Source organism: Amblyomma mixtum, chromosome 3, assembly GCF_055824585.1.
Source record: "Amblyomma mixtum isolate Tamu chromosome 3, ASM5582458v1, whole genome shotgun sequence".
Lineage (NCBI taxonomy): Eukaryota > Metazoa > Arthropoda > Arachnida > Ixodida > Ixodidae > Amblyomma > Amblyomma mixtum.
Genome location: NC_143014.1, coordinates 15,230,046 through 15,253,630, shown reverse-complemented (window position 1 = coordinate 15,253,630; position 23,585 = coordinate 15,230,046). Strand labels below are relative to the sequence as shown.

At 47.8% G+C, this 23,585-nt stretch overlaps 1 protein-coding gene across 10 annotated transcripts in view; it reads right to left on the bottom strand.

Moving 5' to 3' along the window:
• The window catches only part of sli (slit guidance ligand), a 567,521-nt gene that overhangs the window by 184,368 nt on the left and 359,568 nt on the right, over nt 1-23,585 (bottom strand). The window lies entirely within an intron of this gene.

Sequence of the window (23,585 nt, the reverse complement as noted above, 5' to 3'; positions counted from 1 at the left end):
GACACCGTAGTGGAGGGCTCCGGAAATTTCGACCACCTGGGGTTCTTTAAAGTGCACTGACCCTTATAAAAATGGTCTATAGACTTTCTACAGACTTTTATAGACTCTATAGCCATCCTATAGACTTTTCCTTTTGTCTAGACAGCCTATAGAAAATCTATAGACTAAAGTCTATAGCTGCTTCAATTTCCTTTCATCTATAGACGGTCATAGACCCTCTATAGACTAAGGTCTATAGCTGCCTCAATTTCCTTTTGTCTATAGGCTGTCTACAGATACTCTATAGATTAAAGTCTATATTGGTTCATTTTCCTTTTGTCTATAGATGGTCTGTAGTTTCTTTGTAGACTAAGGTCTATAGCTGTCTCAATTTCCTTTTGTCTATAGACTGTCTATAGACTCTTTATAGACTGAAGTCTATAACTATCTCAATTTCCTTTCGTCTATAGACGGTCTATAGAGTCGCTATAGCCTAAGGTCTACAGCTGCCTCAATTTCCTTTTGTCTCTAGACTCTATAGACTAAAGTCTATAACTGCTTCAATTTCGTTTCGTCTATAGACGGTCTATAGACTCGCTATAGACTAAGGTCTATAGCTGCTTCAATTTCCTTTCGTCTATAGACGGTCTCTAGACTCTCTATAGACTGCGGTCTATAGCTGCTTCAATTTCCTTTCGTCTATAGACGGTCTATAGACTCTCTATAGACTACAGTCTACAACTACCTGAATTTCCTTTCGTCTATAGACTGTACACTATAGATAGTCTGCTGTCTATGGACCAGTCTATAACAATCCTAATTTTATCTAACAATGTTTGATACACTGACTTTCGACTAAGTATAGAACAATGTCAGTTTCTTTTTGCACTGCATGCTGAGGGTACCTGCATGTGGTGACCGCAACTATGTCGGGAGTCCTCCACCTCCTTCGCTATTAATGGAAATTAAAAAGTATTGCGTGAGGATATTACAACACCCTCCTGTATATTGTTTTCAGGAGCCTTGACAAGCTCCTTTTCGTTATACCGTGACGTATATTGTCAATACAATTAAATATTTAATGCTAACAGGTAAGCCGAGGAAAGGCAGCCGTTCTTGAAGTAAGGGCGCCCGAAAACTGTACTACATCGACCGAATACGCTGTCCCTTAAAGGAATCGCTCGACACAATTCCATTCCATCTTACGATCATTACTGTCCAACTTTTGCAGTTTGTATTCACGTGAATAAGTGCTGCGACGCAACAATCACAAAGCCAGTATTTTTTCGTTCCTATCCTTGCACCTGTTGCTTCGGAGCTGATGACACGCTGATGTCGCGCATATCAGTTTTCTAAACACGAGCACACGCAAAAAAGACGTTATGCTATGCGACAATATAATTATTTTTTGAGAATTGTACCACATACTATTCGGTGGGAGATGCGGCGCGTATATGGACAAGCAGTTAGATTTCGGTTCTGTTTTCACGAAAACGATAAGATTTTTGTAAGCGAAGAATATAAGCTTATAAACCAATTGCCTTCGGTGGTCTTGGATATCAGATCAAGGTGCACACGGCAAGAGTGCGAGCGATAAAGATACGACCGTGAAATGGGTTTCTGTTTCACGTTTTACCCGTTTTACCGCGAGACGGCGGAAAATCATACGGGCTGCAAACAACCCTGTGCGTGGCTGCATCGGTGGCGTTGGCGTGTTTCGCGGATTACGTTTTCTTCAAAATCCAGCTTCCTCGTCGGCTTACGGTAAGTCTACACGTTTATATTTTATTCATTTGGTCTTCTAAACCACTCTAAGCAGAGCTGTGTGTGCAGAACAGATTATGTGCGCAGTGACAAACGTCCTATCTTCGTTTCTAAGGCGGAAGCCATCGGGTTCTCGACTAATGCCGCTTATCTCTGTGCCGCTGTCTTTACTAACGCGCGGAAAGGCAGTCTGTGCGATGCCCTTGATGATAAGCCGCTCCTCGCGAGCTGTCTACTAGATTGTTCGTGTTTCAAGGTAGATGCGCGGCCAGAAACGTTGTTTAGCCTGTGAATGACGGCCGAAATGGAACTGCGCGTTAGTTAGAGCCGTGTGAGCTCAATTTACTTTGCACCTCCGAAAACGTACTTACATACTCTCGTTCTGTGGTGGATTACATTTATTTTCTAATCCTTGTGTTATCGCCTGTCTGGATCATGGAATGCTGTTCTTTTTGAGGTGTGCATTGCTTGCTATGTATGGACGCTCGCTTGGTGCGCGTCGTGGACGCCGACGTTTCAGCAAAGGTGTCTTCTAACGCTATAGACTGGAGCGCGAGACGTTTGTCAAAGTTTTAGTCAAGCGGCGCTGGAGGACTGCATATAGTGTGATGGGTAAATAAAATTCATTGCAGGCGCGAATGGCCGGCGTGCTCAAACAACGTGAAGAACCCACGAGCTCCATCCCGTCTCCCCTTCGTTGCACACGTACGGATTCGTCCGTCTGTCATCAGAGCCGTTGGCCGCCGCCGCTGGCCTGCGGGCACTTCATTTTGAAAGCTAGGTAAAGGTCGGTTCGAAAAGAGGTCGCTTACATTTCTTTCCGAGTGGTTCGCTCATGAATCCCACTCACGCGTGCACAGATTTCTCGAATACCATTTGCGCGAGAGGCAAAGTATGTGTTTGTGATTTCAGACTGCTACGTTACGAAAGCGCCGATGTAACTCGCCGCTTATTTGCGCATAAAATTAAATTAAGCTCTCGTGTTATTATAGCAGCGCCTGTTGAAGGCGTTAATTGTTTCATTGAAATACTTCCTACTTTGAGCGCGTTCAATGTTTTCGGTTTTTCTAGCAGCGTTGGGGTAGGCTACCTCCATGCAAGAAACACTCCTCTTTACTGCGCTGTTGGGGCTGCACTTGAAGGAAAAACTATGTGAATTTCAGACGGTATTTTATCGTGACTGTAATTTGTTGTCTCAACCTCGCGACTGCTTTTGAAACGGCGCAGCTGCAGCCTCTGTGTGCTGTGTGAGTTTTCTGAATAATGAGCGCGGCATGGAAGCGCTGCAACCTGCTTGTTTCTAAGAGCGCGCGCAGATTTATGAGTATGCTGTTCCGTCTTTGTGCTTCAAGTTATAGGCGCAAATCTGTGATGAACTGGTTGCTTTTGCCTGCTGGTTTTATATAGCTTGTGCCCGTTTGAGTATCGGCTTACGTACACCCGGCCAAATATTTAACTGGCCCTGGTGTTGCATCGGTAAATGCACCTTGTAAAAAGGTGCCTTTTGGCTACACTGCTGGCATATTCATGTTGTAATTTGACGCGTGAGATGGTATTTCATAGTTTCTTTTTGTTAATATAATGTTTGAGTGGAGTACTTGCATGTTTAGATCAAAGTTATCAGAAATATTCATCGTCTGCCACTACGAAGAGCCGAAACAAACGGAATACGCAGCAATGGTTCTGGGGGCGCATTTGGGAGGAGTGGTAGTTTATCCAGAGGATGAGGCCATATGGACCAGATCCATTGCTGCGTATGCCGCTTGTATCAGCGGTTCGTAGTGGCAGACGAATATTTCTGAAAACGTTGATGTAAACACGCAAGTACTGCACTGAAACATTATATTGCCACATTCCTGGGCGCTCTAGTGGCGCCGTCTCCCGGCCGAACTCCCTTAACCGCTATTATGGCTAGCCTTAGCCATGGTGGCGGCCAGTGCTTCTTCTTCGTCGTCTCTTCGGTGTGGTGCCCTCGGGAGTCCGCTGATGCCTGGCGCTTCACAGTGAAACGTGTCCTGGCCGTCCCGACTGTCTAGCCGTGACATATTTCGTGGAGGTGCTGGGAAACGTCCCATGTACACTGACTCCGAAGACGCCTTTGAAGCCAGTTCTCAGGGCGTAGACACAACCCCCGTGCACAAGGCGAGCCGCCGCCTGCTAGGCCTACAGCCAGAGTTCAGCGCCCTGACAAAATCCAGGAAGATGACATCAACCACTGGTAGCCAGACCACTCAACGTTTTGGAGCTGACGCTCCGTTCGTGCTCCACGCGCCCCGGTCACCGCCGACGTTCCACAGAGACAGGTTTGAAGACGTTGAAGATTGGTTGGCCAGTTTCGACCGTGTGGCAGCCTTCAACCAGTGGGACGGTGAGCGGAAGTTGAGGAATGTCTACTTCGCGCTAGAAGACTCGGCAAAGATCTGGTTCGAGAACCACGAGACCTCTTTTGCCACCTGGGAGGTTTTTCGGCGTGAGTTGCTAGGGACATTCGGCAACAGTGAAAGAAAAGAGAAGGCTGAAGTCGCTCTGCACTCCAGGTCGCAGCAGCCAAATGAGAGCGTCACCATGTTCGTTGAAGACATGATGCGTCTGTTCAATCGAGCCGACCCTGCTATGGCCGAGGCCAAGAAAGTGCGGCACCTAATGCGGGGTGTCAAGGAACAGCCCTTTGCTGGACTTGTCCGCGACCCTCCAAGGACAGTGGCCGATTTCACAAGAGAGGCAATGAGCATGGAGCGCTCCTTGCAGGAACGCGGTGCGCAGTACGGCCGGCAGGCTAGTATGGCAACCGCTCAAATCTGCACGCCTACGACGCTGCCCGCGGAGGATCTTCGAGAGCTCGTCAGGAGCATTGGTCGCGAAGAACTAGCGAAACTCCGCTTCGAAACCCCACAGCCCAGCGTCGCTGCACTGTCGAACGTGGTGCGGGATGAAATCCGGCGAGTAGTGCAGCCAGCACCAGTGGTTCCGGAGCCGCAGCTCTACATCATGACCTACAGCGAAGCACTTCGACAGCCTGCGGCAGTGGCACAAGCTTTTTCACCTGTGCCGGCTGTGCAGTACCCACGTCCAGCTGTGCCCACCACCGTGCCGCAGGAATTCCGGCCCGCCATGCGTAAAGCGGACGTGTGGCGAACGCCGAGGAACCGGCCACTCTGCTACCACTGCGGTGAGCCCGGTCATATCCTGCGCCACTGCCCCTACCGTCGAATGGGTTTAAGGGGTTTTGCTTCGGACGCTCCTCGCCCACGCTACGGCGAGCGACCTCAGGAGATTGAACACTACCTGACTTCCAACCTGCAGGCTCCGAATGTGCCGCAACGTCAGTCTCGATCGCCATAGCCACGGAGATTCTCTTCTCCCAGCCGTCCATCAACCTCTGGCGAATTCAGAGGCACGTCCCCACGGCGGGAAAACTGAAGACGGCGTCCTCCGGGGGTAGGGCCGCCGCGGCTGGAAAGAGACAAGAGCCTCCACTTGACGATTTGCAGCGACGACGAGACCAACGACCACCTCACCCGACGAGCCCACCGACGAAGAGCCAGCGATTGGCTTCAACGGAAATACCAGTAACCGCCGATAACTTAGAAATAACCGCACTAGTGGATACCGGCGCTGATTTCTCTGTGATAAGCAGCCGGCTAGCCACGACCCTCAGGAAGGTTTTGACACCTTGGATTGGGCCGCAGATCCGCACAGCCGGCGGCCATGTTTTGACGCCGACCGGCGTCTGCACCTTGCGAATTCAGATCCGCGGCGTCACTTTCCCCGGCTGCTTTGCTGTGCTTCCTGAGTGCTCTAAATACCTGATACTCGGTTTGGATTTCCTCCGGGAATACGGGGCTGTCATCGACTTTAGGTTTGGTTTGGTTTATGGGGTTTAACATCCCAAAGCAACTAAGGCTATGAGAGACGCCGTAGTGGAGGGCTCCGGAAATTTCGACCACCTGGGGTTCTTTAACGTGCACTAACATCGCACAGTACACGGGCCTCTAGAATTTCTCCTCCAAAGAAATCCAGCCGCCGCGGCCGGGATCGAACCCGCGTCTTTCGTGCCAGCAGCCGAGCACCATAGCCACTGAGCCACCGTCATCGACTTTAAGGAGCTTATCGTCTCGTTTGCCGCTCACCGCACTGTTGGTGACGGACCCCAGCAACGCAGGACTAAGTTGCGGGTCTGCGATGATGACGTGGTGATTCCGTCGAGAACCAGCATGTTTGTAACTGTGGAGTGCGATGACAGCGCCGGCACCCATGGTATCGCTGAAGCCAGCATGTCGCTGCTCCTGGGTCGACAAGTGTGTGTAGCTCGCGGGCTTATAGAATTGAACAAAAAGCGAGCCGAGCTTTTGGTCACAAATTTCGGTTGTGAACCCCAACGTTTAGCGGCCAACACAACGATTGCTTATTTTGAAGAACTCGGAGAATGCGCCGGAGAGTACTCGCTGACGGGGACTACGAAATCAGTAGGGTCAACGAATGCTCCTGTTAAACTCGACGTGCACCCGAATCTCCAGCCTAGTGAAAAACGCAATCTGCAGACTGTCCTTGACTTTTTCCGGCACTGTTTTGCGTCAACCTCTAGAGTTAGACAAACGCCGATAACAAAACACCGAATTATAGTCGACGAAAGCCAGAGACCATTACGCCAGTCGCCGTACCGTGTATCTTCAAAGGAAAGGAAAGCAAGTTCAAGAAATGCTCCAGGACGACGTGATACAGCCATCGAAGAGCCCGTGGGCGTCGCCTGTGGTCCTAGTTGCAAAGAAAGATGGGACCCTACGGTTTTGTGTTGATTATCGACGCCTAAACAAAGTAACTAAGAAATACGTTTATCCTTTGCCGCGCATTGATGACTGCCTAGACCGCCGGCGCCACGCCAAATACTTTTCATCCCTCGATTTAAGCAGCGGCTACTGGCAAATAGAGGTGAACGAACGCGACCGGGAGAAGACTGCATTTATTACCCCGGACGGTTTATACGAATTCAGGGTGCTCCCTTTCGGTCTATGCTCAGCTCCGGCAACTTTCCAACGGATGATGGACACTGTGCTTTCAGACGTCAAATGGCAGTCCTGCCTCGTGTACCTGGATGATGTTGTCATCTTCTCCGACACTTTCGAAGAACACCTCAGCCGCTTACGCGCTGTTTTCGAAGCTATCCCTTCAGCCGGTCTCTCCCTTAAGCCAGAAAAATGCCACTTCGCTTTCGAGGAGCTGAAGTTTTTGGGCCACATTGTGAGCGCCAAGGGCGTTAGCCCAGACCCCGACAAGACTGCCGCCGTCGCTGCTTTTCCCATTCCTACTGACAAGCGAAGTGTGCGCCGTTTTCTGGGTCTCTGCGTCTATTATCGGCGTTTTGTGAAGAACTTCTCCCGAATCGCTGAGCCCCTTACCCGCCTCACCAAAGATAACGAACCGTTCTTCTGGGGTCGGGAGCAACAACATGCCTTCGAAGAGCTACGCACGCGTCTTCAAAGTACACCCATACTTGGGCACTTCGACGAGGCAACTGGCACAGAACTGCACACACACGCGAGTAACGTTGGCCTTGGTGCGGTCCTTGTACAGTGGCAGGATGGTGTCGAACGCGTAATCGCTTACGCAAGCCGCACGTTATCACGATCTGAGGTGAACTATTCCACTACCGAAAAAGAATGCCTAGCTATTGTGTGGGCAGTAACGAAATTTCGCCTCTATTTGTATGGCCGCCCTTTCCGAGTGGTGAGCGACCACCACTCGCTGTGTTGGTTGGCAAACCTCAAGGATCCTTCAGGGCGACTCGCACGCTGGAGCCTCCGACTGCAAGAATTTGATGTCACCATTGTGTATAAATCAGGGCAAAAGCACAGTGATGCAGATTGTTTGTCCGGTGCCCCACTTCCAACCAACAGCGCGGACATCGACGACGATTCCCTTTTCGTTGGGGTCATCTCCGCGTCCGACTTGGCTCAACGACAACGAGGCGACACTGAATTACGGTCCCTGATTGAATATCTCGATGGAAGCGCTCGGACTCCGCCCCGAATCTTTCCACGCGGCCTGTCATCATTCTGTTTACGGGAAGGCATCCTGTACAAAAAGAACTATGGGCCGACGGAGGCTGTCTATCTGCTCGTTATACCTAATGCCTTTCGCGATGAAGTCTTGCAAGCGTGCCACGATGACCCTTCCTCTGGTCACCTTGGTTTCTCCTGAACTTTGGCACGCATACGGCAAAAGTATTACTGGCCCAAGCTCCCGGTGGTTGTGAAACGCTACGTCCGAACTTGTCGCGAGTGTCAACGTCGCAAGACGGCGTCGACTAAGCCGGCTGGACTACTGCAGCCTATTGATCCACCACACGTTCCTTTCTACCAAGTCGGCATGCATCTACTCGGCCCCTTTCCAGAGTCTTCGCTGGGTAACCGGTACATTGTGGTCGCCACCGACTACCTCAGTCGATACTGTGAGACAAAACCTCTTCCCCGTGGAACAGCTGCGGAAATTGCCGCCTTCTTCATGCACAACATCGTGCTTCGTCATGGCGCACCCACGCTCGTTATAACTGACAGAGGGACGGCCTTTACCTCGGCGCTGACAGAGGAAGTTATGCGACTCAGCGGCACCAGCCACTGACGAACAACAGCTTATCATCCACAAACTAATGGACTCACTGAACGCCTAAATAAGACGATCGCCGACACGATTTCCATGTATGTCGACGACGACCACCACAACTGGGATGCAGTACTTCCTTACGTAACTTTCGCATATAACTGCGCTGCAAGAGACGACTCACTTCCCACCGTTTCGCTTAGTCCATGGTCGTGAAGCCACGACTATGCTCGACGCAATGCTTCTTCCTGGTAGTGTAAACTCCGCTGTCGTGGGGGCCGACCGCTTTGTTCACGAAGCTGAGGCCGCCCGCCAACTTGCTCGGCAACATATCCGGCATCAACAAGCAACAGACGCTCACCGTTACAACCATCGCCAGAGGGATGTCACTTCCCAGCCCGGAGAAAACGTTTGGGTGTGGAGCCCAATCCGCCAACGAGGGCGCTCTGAAAAGCTGCTTCGGCGGTACTTTGGCCCCTATAAAGTTATACGCCAACTCGGCAAGGTAAACTATGAAGTTCTCCCTCAAGGAACTGTTCGTTCCTCTAGACGACCAACGTCCAAAGTTGTGCATGTCGCACGAATGAAGCCTTACCACGCCCGCTAGCAGCTCACTCGTCTCTACCTGCGGGCGCCGAACACTAAGGTGTTCAGCGTGCGCGCCCGTCGAGATGGCGGTCGGCCAGAACCGCCTCATGCAATCCCACACTCGCCCTGCTGTCCAACCACAACACGCTGCCGCTAGAATACTCCGTCGGACAGAGTACCGACGCCTCGGTTTCGGGAACGCTCAACGACCGCGTGCTGCTCGAACTGGAAGTAGCACATGTCCAGACGACTGAGAACTGTCTCTCCCTTCTCGCATACGAGATCAAGACGGCCGAGACAGTGCGTTCGCGCCCGTCGACAATAACTGCTACATGCACGAGGACTACTGCGCCTGTGCACGGGCACCCCGTGAACAACAGGTGTTCGTCTGCCAAAATCCCGTGCCCGGGGGAGCGGCCGTCGGTCCACATGACCTGCCGCGCCGAGGGCGGCGCTTTCCAGAGGGGGGGGGGGGGGAGCAATGCCATATTCCTGGGCACTCTCGTGGCGCCGTCTCCCGGCCGAACTCCCTTAGCCATGGTGGCGGCCAGTGCTTCGTCGTCTCTTCGGTGTGGTGCCCTCGGGAGTCCGCTGCTGCCTGGCGCTTCACAGTGAAACGTGTCCTGACCGTCCCGACTGTCTAGCCGTGACAATATGAACAAAAAGGAACCACGAAATGACATTTCACTCGTCAAATTACAGCATGAATATGCCAGCAGTGTAGCCGAAAGGCACCTTTTTTACAAGGTGCATTTAGCGATTGAACACCCGATCCAGTTAAAAATTTGGCCGGGTGTACCAGGCTTCACGCATGGTATTTTGAAGCGCTTCTTCTATAGCGGTTATAAGAATAAATGCTGCAATATTCTCCTTTTTGGATCCCTGTGTAAGGTGCACTGAATCTGTATTTTATGGAGGTGGCATTCTTAACAGCTTCTTGCGAGTCAATGCAGATATGTGACACAAAGGATTGCCATACAGAGAGCAGTATTGGCTGTAACAGTATTTATTGCCCTACAGAAATCAGCATCAGTACTGGATTCACAGTAGAGTGCTCCAGGAATTATGGGTCTTTGTTACAATGTTTTATGAAGACACTTATAATCTGTCGTGTATTTACTGAAATGATTCCGCGGGCGTAATAGCTCAGTGGCTATCATGTTCGTCTGGCGACCTGAAAGATGCAGGTTCGATTCCGGCCTAGGCGGTCGCATTTTGATAGAGGCAAAATGCTAAAGGCGTGTGTACTCTGCACAGGTGGCCGAAATTATTCCACAGCCTTTCACTTCAGCGTCTCATAGCATGTGTCGCCTTGGGTCTTTGAACGCCATAAAACCAAACCAAAAGATCAAGATTGCCTTTCTAGATTGGCACAGCCAGGATATTCCTTGCATTGTAAAGCAAATGTGTAGAGATGGAATGGGAATTTTTTTTTCAGTTCCTCTTATATTATTTTTTTCCTTTGTGCTGTACAGGTGAACATGCCCAGATGATTTACTGCAGACAACAGGCCACAAGAATGCTTCTGAGGAAACTAGCCGGACTGTTACTTTAAACATTTATGTTACTGTGGTGCATTCTTATGGTGCATGTATGACATATTCCCAGTCTAGATAGCTTGGAAATAAACTAAATTTGTAAGTATATTGCTTGTGTCATTTGTGAACTCTGTCTGGTGAACTTTTTCAGCGGTTGTAGGCTGTCTATAGGCAGTTTATAGATAATGGTCTACTAATATTTTAGTAGACAGAGGTCTAAAGACCTAGTAGACTTTAGACTATAGGTCTAGTAGACTTTACTTTTGTCTGTAGACTGTCTATAGACAGTAATCTACAGGAAGTCTATGGCCATAAGTCTATAGATTGTCTATAGTCCGTCTATAGACAAGTGTCTATAGACGGTCTATAGACAACTCTATAGGAAATGTATGACCATAATTAAGTCTAGATCGTCTATAGACTTGTGTCTATAGACTTCCTATAGACCTATAGACTTTCAGTAGACATTTGTCTATAGACCGTCTATAGACAAAAGTCTACTAAAAGTGTATGGTCATAAATCTATAGACTGTCTATAGACCAGTCTAAAGGATTTGTCTATAGACAGTCTATGGACTGTCTATAGAAATTTTTTAAGGGGACATCGCACAGTACACGGGCGTCTAGAATTTCTCATCCAAAGAAATTCAACCGCCACGGCCGGGATCGAACCCGCGTCTTTCGGGTCAGCAGCCGAGCACCATAACCACTGAGCCACCGTGGCGGCGATCAAGGTTTCCGAGTGGATGCGCAAAGTACCTGACCGTTTCCGCGAGAAAATTTGAGAACTCACTACATATCGCTCTATGACAACTGGCCACAGCCCACAAGAACAGTTGTCCACTTCCATGGCTTACCGCGAAAACAAGCGATACTCCGAAGAAATGCACACAAACAGCAGCAAGGATTGTCTCAATTGACGTCAGGACAGCAACCAGACATGAGCCGCCAGAAAGATGGTACCCAGTCCGGGACAAAAAAAGAGCTGTCAACAAACGGCATGGAGAGGCGGATAAATGTAGCTCAGAACGATGCAACAAAGAGGACAGTGCACTTTATCGCCTCTTATATCTGAAGGGGAGAAATTGAACCTCAGCCTTCCTTTCTTGCCCATTTTCTGTGTACGTGCGATCCCGAACAGGAAGCTCAAGGCATCAAATATTGCCACGTCTGCAGTGCACGCCTTTCACCCTTACAAGAATAGAGTCAGGATAGAACACGGGGAACCAATTTCACTGCGGCAACAAAACGCGCCCGTAAGCACGCAGATAAGCCCCAGCGATGGCGGCGCCTGAAACGAAACGAAACCAACACGAACTCACTGAAAGCGAGAGGAGGAAGTTTGAAGTCCTTTCTTATGTGCACAAGACCTCACACGGTTTGAAGAAGGTGGGACGGAAATTTGGTGTGAACGTGTTCTTTTCCGCCACATGTAAACTGTCTCGTTTATGCCGACAAACAAACAATAACCTGCAAAATAAAGTAGGGTGCGGAGTCAACCACAGACCTAAGTTTGTAGCCTGTAAGATGGGAGTTATCTACGAGATCCCATTCAGCTGTGGTTCCGTATATGTAGGGAAGACGGGGCGCTGCATTAATAAACGCCTTCAGGAGCACAATCACTCTTTGAGCCAGCACGGTGGGCAGCATTTAGCAAGGCACTGCCATTCTTGTAAGATCAATGACAAGTAGAAAAAGTATTTTGTACGCCGCTTTTCAAGCAAACGAAGACTATAGGCGGCGCGAAGGACAGGAGGGCACGCGAGATTTTTGAAGCCTGGCAAATTGCTAGATACGGTGCGGAAAAATGTGTTAGCGAGGCATCAATTCACCTTTATAAGAAAGAACTTGACTTTTTGGGTTGATGAGATGGTGTACTTTTGCTTTGGGCGTTAAGTTTGTTTGAGCATGCGTTGCTCTTGAAGGAAGGTCGTTTTTCGTTCAATAAATCAGTTGTTAGTCTACGCTCATCGTGTCTACATCTTTTCTGCGTCCTGTCTCCTGCGTAGTTTTATGTCTTCAGGCTGGAATAGCGAATGCACGTTTGAATACAGTAAACAGAAGCAGTAATTCCTCGTTATAAGGAAGTCAGCGGGATGGCGAAAATTCGTTATAAGGGAGTCAGCGGGACGGCGAAAATTCGTTATAAACGGTAATCCGATATATGCGACCACCAGAGAAAAGCTAAAGCAGTCGAGCTTTAATTGCGCCGCAACTGCGAGGAAGTCAAACTACAACGTATTCAGTGAAGCAAACCTTTATTCAGGCCTGCTGGTGCCAGCAACCTACGGACCGCAAGACTATGCGACACAATCATCGTTAACTCGACTCTTCGATGAATGTGAACACCACGTGCCGACGGCTTTACCAAAGCTGGATTGCGGCGGCATCAACCATGACTACCCATCTCCTGGAACACAGAGCGCAGACTCAGAATTCGGCGCACCCCTGGCGGCAAACCGGACGCGTATAAAAGAACACCACAGGCATCACGGCACCATTGGGCGCGGCGGCACTGCAAGCATGCGGTACGATAATCCGCTCGTCTACTTTTTGCAGGTGAGCAAAAAATTTGCCAAATGTATTCGTTCAGACGATCCATTCTTGGTAGTGCTGCCGTGCCCAAGGCTGCTGTGTCCTTTGCTGTATGATTTGGCATCTTATGTACGAAAACAACTTCTGTTGGCTGGAGACATCGAGTCAAACCCTGGCCCCGACATGGCCCAAGTGATGAAACAACTTCAAGAAATAGCGACGGACCTCAAAGAAATCAAGGAGAAACGTCTAACTTCCATAGACGAAAAATTAGAAAATCTTGCTATCCTCGATAACAAGATCTCGCGCTGTTTGAACGAGGTGGCCAGCCTGCAGGGGGTGATTTCAGACCTTGAACTGAAACTTGACGATTTAGAAAATCGCTCTAGAAGGAACAATTTGATAGTTTACGGTCTCCCGGAGGATTCTGAAGAGAGCGACGACTCTCTTGACAAATTAGTCAACCAAAAAATCTTTAATAAGCTCCTCAAAATTAAACCTGTAACAATCGAAAGGATACATAGGCTAGGAAAGCCGGGAAAGAAAAAGAGCAGACCAATAATAATGAAACTCCTGAACTTCCGGGATAAAGCCCGAGTGCTGAAAAATTGCCACAAACTAAAAGAGAGTGACTTTTCAATTGGCGAAGACCACTCGGTACGGGTACGCGATATCAGGAGGAAACTGATTTGGTTTGGTTTATGGGGTTTAACGTCCCAAAGCGACTAAGGCTATGAGAGACGCCGTAGTGGAGGGCTCCGGAAATTCGACCACCTGGGGTTCTTTAACGTGCACTGACATCGCACAGTACACGGGCCTCTAGAATTTCTCCTCCAAAGAAATTCTAGCCGCCGCGGCCGGGATCGAACCCGCGTCTTTTGGGTCAGCAGCCGAGCACCATAACCGCTGAGCCACCGCGGCGGCTCAGGAGGAAACTATGGCAGTGTGCAAAACCAAATAAGGATAGCGGAGACAAAGTAAATTTGGTATACGATAAAATACGCATAAACGGAAAACTTTACCGTTGGGATGACACAACAAACGATAAGGTACTCATTGAAACAGATTCTCAGGTTCCACAGGAGCCTGATTCACCCCCCAGTGAAAAAAACGAACAGGCAGATGCACCGGCGTCGCGCACCCGTCGCCAAGCGAACCGTCCCAAATAAGCTTCCTAAACATAAATGCCCGCAGTATTATAAACAAGACAGACTCACTGGAATCCTTGCTACTGTGCCTGGAACCTGATTTTGTTGCCGTAACCGAAACGTGGCTATCATGCGATGTCCGCGACGCTGAGATTACGCCACCTACGTATTCTGTCATACGAAAAGATAGAACAATACGTGGCGGCGGAGTGGCTATCTTCATCAAAAATGAAATACCGTACACAGTCTTGCCGGACGTCGAAAACGTCGAGGCGTTATTTTGCAAACTAATCTTTGGCTTACGTAGCATTACCGTTGGATGTGTTTACCGCAGCCCTACAGCCGATCGTGACTGTATGTTGTCTCTATATAATTACATGCGTCGCTATGCTTTTGGGTCCAGATTAATACTACTCGGCGATTTCAATCTCCCTGACATCAACTGGCAGACGTTAGAGTTTAATTCTCCTTCCTCCGAAATAATCATTGATTTCATGCTCAACTTCAACCTATCACAAGTAGTAAATCAACCCACACGATCACAGGGACTCGCATCGAACATCCTTGACTTAATATTTCTCAGCGATCATTTTCCTACTGACAAAGCTCAAACTGAAACCCTAGACGGGATATCTGATCACAAATTGGTTTTATGCAATGTCCCCGTTCATGATACCGTAATCACGTCTCAAACGCAAATTTTATACCCTGATTTTTGTAACGCAGACGACACCAGTATTCTAGATCACCTGAATTTTGAATTCTCACGTTTCGAGGTTTTATCTTCCAACGCTTCAACAGACATTGAAATGTTATGGCTTAGGTTCAAAACAATTGTATTGCACTGCATTCAATGTTTTGTTCCAACTAAAACAAAGAAAACAAAGAAACAAAATCCATGGATTACGCGGGACATCATTCACGCCAAGAGGAAGGTGAAAAGACTGCGAAAGCATTTGAAGTCAAATCCACAAGCCAAAAATCAACTTACAATAGCCATCCAAACAATGAAATCAAAAATCAAAGCAGCCAGAACTAACTACTTCGCACCTACCTAAGCTTTTGGAACGCGCGCCCCGGAAATTCTGGGATTATATAAACCCTAAAAAGAGTGAACCTGAAAGCTCAAGAGAAGTACACCATATTACTGCCACATCCCTAAACAACTACTTTCAATCGATTTTTACTAAAGATAACGGTTTTGCTCCACACCTAAACTACAGCAACGAAAAGCAGCTAGAACCACTCACTGTGACCGAGTCAGGAATACTAAATTTATTACTTGCTTTAGACACAAAGAAAGGACTAGGCCCAGACAACCTGCCGAACTCATTTCTTAAGAGGTATGCCGAATGGACAGCCAAATATCTATGCATAATCCTTAACAAATCATTGTCATCCTGTGCTCTTCCGAATGAGTGGAAAATTGCAAAAATCATACGGATACACAAATCCGGAAACAAGGATGATGTCGCAAACTACAGGCCCATCTCACTCACTTCCACGACTTGTAAACTCCTGGAACACATCATCCTAAAACATATAACGACATACCTGGAACGGGAACACATCTTATCACCATTACAGCACGGATTTCGAAGGGGGTTGTCCACAACTACGCAGCTAATTGAATTAGTGCATGATTTATCCTCCAGTATCGATAATCAAAGACAAATAGACCTATTACTATTAGATTTTTCGAAAGCATTTGACCGCCTATCCCATTGTAAACTAATAATGAAGCTGGAATCTGCATTAGGTAATAGCCCCATAGTTACTTGGATCAAAGACTATCTAACAAACAGATCACAATACGTCTCACTTAGCCTGGAAAACTCGAACTTAGTGCTTGTAACATCCGGAGTGCCACAAGGTTGCGTATTAGCCCCTGTCTTGTTCCTCATCTTTATTAATGACTTACCATCAAATATTAGTTCTAACATTAGGCTCTTTGCCGATGATTGCATTATTTACCGCGAGATCAGTTCAGCCGCAGACAATGTAGCTCTGAACGACGACCTTGAAGCAGTAAGTAAATGGTGTAACGATTGGCAAATGAACCTAAACGTAAAAAAATCCGCCGCGTTATCAATAACCAGGAAAATACAAAAATCAGCATCTCAGTATGTCATTAACAATATCCTACTCCCCCAAGTTGTGGAACACAAATACCTCGGTGTAATCATATCCCATGACCTTAGATGGAGCTCCCATATAACTCGCATTACATCAAAGGCTCTAAAAAGACTCTTCTTCCTGAGAAGGCGCCTGAAACTAGCACGACCAGAGACAAAACTATTAGCCTATAATACCCTTGTAAGGCCAACACTTGAATACTCTAATACTGTCTGGTTTCCCTCTACTAAACAACATGTAAGTAAACTAGAACAAGTACAAAGGAAGGCAATCAGATTCATTTTTAATAAATATAGCCAAACTGACTCACCAACTGACCTACTCCATAAAGCTGGTATGCTTACCTTGCAGAAGAGAGCCAAACTAGCACGTCTTAGATTCATGCACCAGTTGCTCAATAATCAGGTGCATATTGACACTTCCAAATATTTATCCTTTACAGATACCAGGCCCACACGCCATAAGCACTCTCATACTTTAAACGAGTACACTTTCCGGACCGACTGCTTTAAACACTCATTCTTCCCACTAACCATACGCGAATGGAATACCCTTGACCCAACCATCACAAGCTGCTCATCATTAAATACCTTTGCAGCCCTCGTCGAACACCAACTGGGTTCGGAATAAATGCTTGTATTACTTTTCATATGTACCCGCCTTCCAGTCAGGCACAAATCGTGTTCATTGTGTGTGCTTTCCTATATGTTCTTCCGTCGCATTACCTTCCATTTTTGCCTATTATTTTTAAAATATTGATTCATTGGCTTCCAGTGTCTGTTCTGTTCCATGATTACTGTTTTCTGTTCCGTCCATTTGAAAGTTTATACCCCTTTACTTCTATTCTTGAGTTTCTTGTTAAACATCTTACCCCCACAACGCTGTGTTTACCTTTGTATTATGCTTGCTTGCCTTATTGTGCTTTAGACTGTTCAACTTATGCCCTTCCTGTTATAATCCCATATGGGATTGACAGTATGTACCAATAAATAAACAATAAATAAATAAAAACAAAGGCAGCGAGCTATGGCTGTTTCAAGTTCTTACCGGGTGCGAGCAACCCCTGCTCTAATTTTACCAAGCATTGCACAAGGCCGTGTTCACGGCCCATGCATTCAACTTTATTTCGCAACAGGCGTAGGTACTTCCGCGTCTGCACCATAGTTGGTACTTCACGTGGTTCTTCGTCATCGTCGGGGCGACCAACAGTGTCGGTCCTCTCCGCATCCGTCGCTGGGGCGACCACGGCAACAGCAGCGCCATCCAACGCAAATGTCTCGAAGTCGTCTTCTACCTCTTGGCCAGCAGTTTTATGAACAGCCTTGTACAGATCGATGTAAGTCCGGTCGTGGTCAGGGTCGCTGACGACGGCGCGGGAAAAGCCGGCATGCGCAAAGCAGTTCGAAGGTGCGAGTTTTTCCTTTCTCTGAAAAGTTCAGCAAAATGGATTGCACCAAGCAAATCAATATTGTACCATTTGCTGGCGTCATACGCTGTGAGCATGCGCTGCAAAATAACCTTGCGGTACAGCTTCCGGGTGGTCTCAATGATGCCCTGATCCATCAGTTGCAGTACCGCGGTTGCGTTTGCAGGCGAAAAACAGCACCGTGACCCGCTCCTTGCTCTGTGTTCTTCTGGATGAGGATACGCCAGCGGAAGTTAATGAGTGATTCGGTAGCATCTTGTAGAAAAATGCTCCCTCATCTAGGTTGTAGATACTTCATACTTTTCAGGCAGAGCTTCGAGCCGGTGTTGGCGCCATACGTCTACAGCCAAGTCAACCATGGATATCCGTGGTATGTCCGATTAAGATCCGAATCTCCCGTGCCAGGCGAGGATGTCCGTAGGGCATCTCAACGGACTTCCATGTCCGGATATACGCACTGGAGATTCGGATTATGTTCGAGGGACATTCGTAATCGGAAGGCTGCTGGATATCCGTCAATGGACGTCCGACGGGCAGCTATGAATAGCTCTCTAGGAATCTGAACTTGCATCACATACATATTTTGTTTTCCTCAGAAAAAAAACATTAAAATTCTCTTTTTCAAATAAAACTGAGCAAATCAAATTTCTATACCAGCAATTAGTTTAATAATCAGATTATTATTGTGAGATCACTCGAATATGGTGTGCTTACGAAAGAACCTGAATTACTTCACGTGCTTATTTAAGTAAAGGATCGATCCTCGCGCGCATCGTAATCGTCAGCGCATTGTGCAAGCGGTGCATGTCCCGTTTTTTTTAGACCGCTGTATTTGCAGAGACGCTGGGAGCTCTCGACGGCACCCACAATAATTCCTGCCCGGTGTCCAGACAAGAAAGTCAAGGCCAGTTTTGCCGTCAGGCATGACATGCCTACTTATGCCCTCCAAGAAGCTTGCAACCAGAGGAGATTGCTTGCAGAGATGTTTTGAGGTCCCACGGGACGGTTCCACGTACGACGCCAACGTTTGCAGTTACTCTTTCTTAAGTGCGAAGCTGCCGGCAGCATGTGAAGCGGGCCGCTTCCATGTTCTTGGAGACGCATGCGTACCCTCTCCGCGAGTTTATAATGACGCCGTTCCGTGACCACGGACGCATATGTCTGCACAAGAAAGGGGGTTATGCTTGAAATTTAGCCAAACGCGTGCACGGATCGAAAACATTTTCCGCATTCTGAAACGCTGATTTCAGCAGTTGCTACGCCTCGAGTTTCACGGCATGGAGAGGGCCACAAAAGTTATTATCGCCTGCTGCGTGCTACACTATTTGCATAATGCAGGGAGATGAGAACCATGAAGAACACCTGACCGACGACCACAGCACCGCCAGCAGCAGCATACCACGAGATGAGACCACGAGAGAAAGACTGCTAGGGCACTGGGAGAAGTGAAAATTAAGGCGCGCTTTGAGATATCCTTTTCTTAAAGACAAGGACATAAATGCACAACATAGAGATGGCGTTTATTCATTTATCGGAGGGAAAAACCGAAAGCAAGAACCCTATTTCAGAGCTCAATACAGGAACTGGCAAAGTCGTACTAGTCTTCTGAGGCTTCTGATGAGCTCCATCTTTTCTTCGTGCTTCTCTCCCTGGATTCCTCCCTGCGTATCTTCCAAAGAACCTCGCCGAGAGTGACCCGCGTTTTCTTCGCGGCTGTAGGCGCAGTCTCCACACTGTCAGCGTCAGGACCCACTAGACTGGCCGCCCCGTTGTCTCATGTGCCGGCCTGGCTTGTGGAATTGCTGCTGGTTGGTGATGATGATAATGATGTCCTCAGGCTTAATGGCACATATCCACGGCGGGGCATTGGCCAGGGTGCATAGCGGATACAAACGCACTCATATACAGGGAATGGAGTATATTTAAAATTTTGGGACGCAGAGCAGGAATTTGTACAAAACAAAAAATGCGGAGAATGAAAAGTTGTGAATTCACATTCTAGCAGAGGAATCTACCAGATGAAATTATATAATCATGAATATAATCGCACACTGGTTTCAGTGCATATCCCTTGGCGCTTGCCCCGAAGGATAGGAGAATCGGAATAGATAAAGGAAGCCCAAGCCGAGCGAGGGGGACCTCCAAGTAAATTCTACGGAGAGCAGCGAGCCGCCGGCAGGAGAAGAAAAAATGTTCTATAGACTCAATTTCGCCACAAGACTCACAAAGGTTGGATGTCGAAAACCCCTATCAGCATAAATAAAGAGTTAGCCGCGGTATCCTGCAGCGCAAAAGGGTCATGGACACCTCACATTGCCTCGAACTGCGCATCCGCACACTCCAAGGAAATGCCAGGTGTTGAAAATCCGCTGCAGCAAGGAGAGGCTCATGGCTCAAGGTGTGGAGACGCTGGAATCGCCGAAAGCGTGCTAGAGTCAAGTAAACAGTATTTGGGACAAAAGGGACAATAGGTCCATCAAGGGCAGACTTTGCTAAAAAATCAGCCCTCTCATTAGAAACAATGCCACATGTAGTGCCCAGGGACACAGTGAAAACGTACTTCTGTAAAATGTGGAGGAATAAAAAAATGAAGGGAACGGCTCATAGGAGTATCCTCGGGTTTTCGAGCGCTGTCAAAACAGAAAGGTTGTCTGAGAGTATAATAACCCGAGTGATACTGCAGGGAATCCTTACTAAGTCCAACTCAATGGCCAGAAACTCAGCTACAAAAATAGGGGTATAGTCAGGGGCCCGAAATGAGTAGCTCCAATCAAGAGCCCTTGAGTAAATACCAATAGCTGCCTTTTCATTTTGCTGGGAGGCATCTGTATAAACGGCACTATGGTTAGGAAAATTGTCTAGGTACTCCTCTATGAGCTCATTTAACAAACTGGCGGGCAGGTTCTAGGCATTCTTTTGGAGGGTGTCGTCAAAGAAGACTGCCGTATCAGCCCGCCTGTGGTGCACTAGTACTAAAGATCTTATTGATACAGAAATATTTGACAGCAGGGAATTAGTGAACACTTGTGGCGCGTCCGCCTACTTCTTCATCGTATTAGAGCGCACACTGCAACGCGGTTCTTATTTCGATCCTTTCCTGTAGCTGCTTCCACTTCTCCCGCGATCGCAGCCCACATGCTTTTTTTGTCCTTGAGTTTCTTCATGGGGCCACGTCGGGCAAAGGGCAACTTTTTCGAGAAGCAGGCATGTTTCTTTTTCGTTCCACACGGAGACAAATTCTTTGCCGCAAGGCTCTGCATGTGTAACAAATATGATATACTGCATATTTTATACTGCATTGCATAGCACAAAGTATATTCTTTTTAAATATGGATGTGTTCCAGTGTTCTCAGTATTCTTTTTTTTACATTTTGGTGTAGTTTAGTTTTTGTTCCTTACATGTTCGCCGTGTTTATTTCCATTCCAATGATGTTTTGAATAAACAGAACCCAAAACGAGTTTTTTTAGTGTGTTTGCTCCCTGAAGGGGCGCCATTTGGCTAATTGCAAACATTTTATTTTATGCTTAATTTAATTTATGGACCTCATTTATCATGTATGCGTCCTACAATCCGGGGGTGGAGAAGGGGCCGGGGATTTTTCATGGCCAAACGGCATCCTACCCCATTTTTTTTTCTGCGCCAAAAAATTTTACGACATGCAGATAGATGAGACTATTCCCTAACCGCACCCTCCTTACATTGCTTCATATGAACCCGCCCCTGGCATGCGCGTTAGACGACGCCTAATTCAAGTCATTTCAGAAAACAATGTCTTCATCCGAGATCAGATATTGTAATCAACATCGATCGGATCGCTGCTAACACTGGAACAGGACAGAAGAACGTGCGTGACACAGCAATATTCGAGAAGTACACCGGATTTCACGGCGTGTCGCTGTCACGTCGCACTCTCCATCAATATGGCTTTAGTAGGCTGCTTTACGGGCATACTGCGGACTCTGGGACAAGGCAAAATCAGATTACGAGACGAGTTGCTACACTCTAAACACAGTAACCTATAACGTAACTTTTGGACGTGAGTAACTTTTGTCACAAAGGTTACAAGTGATGTTTTCTGAGGTTTTCATTATGTTTTCTTTATTTTTCTGGAGCCCGAAGGTTACAACGGTCAAAAGTCAACCGTTTCAAAGGTTACGATGAAAAAATTGCCAAGTAATCTTTGCGCTGTAACCTTTGCGCAGCACGGTAACCTATATGCGTCGTCAAGCCAGGAGATATGCACATATAGAGGACGTATGCTGATTTATGTGCGGGATTGTTCTTTTCGGATGCAATGGGGCTGCGGTTTCGACCGCAAGGGGGAGACATCAACGTAAGCTATCGCATGAGCCCGATACTGCTGTTCTGGGTCGCAGCGACATTGAATCGCGCGTTATCAGATATCTGCCTTCACACTTACCAAAGGAGGCTGCGAATGCAACGCAAATGCAGTATTTTGCGGCTGTATATGAGGACACATCTTGAATGTTCGATTCCTATCCATGAGTTTTGCAAAGAAACCCAACGTGCTACTTCTCTAAGCATGTTCTGTACCGATTTTATTGCGCGAATAAACGCTAATAAACAAGTATTTCAAATTCAATGTAATTCTCGATGACTCGGATAGAGCCTATTTCTCATCTTCCTCGAACCGATACGCGATAGCAACGGTCGCAATTAATAGTAAAAAAGCAGACATATGAAAGGGGAGCGCCTGGAAAGGCGGCAGCGGACGTAACCGCATTTGCGGGCCGCCGAGTGCGCGATTCGATTTCCCTTCATGTGGCTCTCTTCATACACTTCCAATGTATCAGTTCTGGTGGAATATATATATATCACAAATCAAAACGTAATGCGCCCACGGTACGAACGGCGGCGCCTATAAGAAACGAGTAATTGGCAAAGAACTACTCAAACTATGTCACGACGGCCGCTCCAGTATGCGTGAGACGCGCATGCGCAGACGGCCGGCGCTTCACCCAATGAAAAGCGGCGCTTCTGTTTCAAACGCTTGGCATCGTTGCGCGCCGGCAAGTCTGGACGGCGGGAAGGCTCGGACGTTGCAGCGTTGCGAAGGCTGCTTTGTTCATGGAACCGTTGGAACCGAGAGTTGGAACCGTTCGTGAACCACGCCGTCTTTTGGTGGCGTTCCTGAAGTGGTTCGTTTGGGGGAATGCCGCTAAGCAGCAGGGACCTGTGGGGTACGCCGCGCAGCAGCTGCAACGAACCTCAATGTGACTGTAGACGCTACGTCGTTGTGTGCTCGGCGGACACTTCCGCGCCCGGCGCTATTCGTTGCGACTACTGCAATCACGTTCCTGGGGTTCATGGAAGAATGACGGACTTGGGTGAGTGGCCTTTTATTTTTACCATATGCACAATAACGACCTGCGAAGTCATTTATTTCATGCTTGTCAAAGTGCGTATTTTCTTTGTTTGCCAGAGCAGCTTCATTCCTAAGCCTCGTTGAGTGCACTTCGAAGCGAAATGTGGTTCAGTAGATTGAGTGCCTCATTCACCTATTGTGCGGGGTTTCTTGCCAAAAGTTTGGTTATCCAGAATATTGATTTTAGACTATTGTTGCCGTAGATCATTTGGGGCCATTAGGTGCGATAATACGTGGGTAATCCAGCGCTAATCTTGATCGTTTGCATGCGTGTGCGCGCGTTTTTTGTTTTTTTTTTTGCATACGTACAAAAGGGTATGCGTATAACGCACGACGGTACTTTTTTAATGAAGGATGCGATTTGGGCGAGTTGGTATTGTAAGCGATTTTATGACGCAATTCCACATCGGCGCTATATACTCCCGCCCAGGCGGCGGCAGTCGCCTCCTCGACTCGAGTGGCGATCACGTTAATCTGGCTCGGTGCG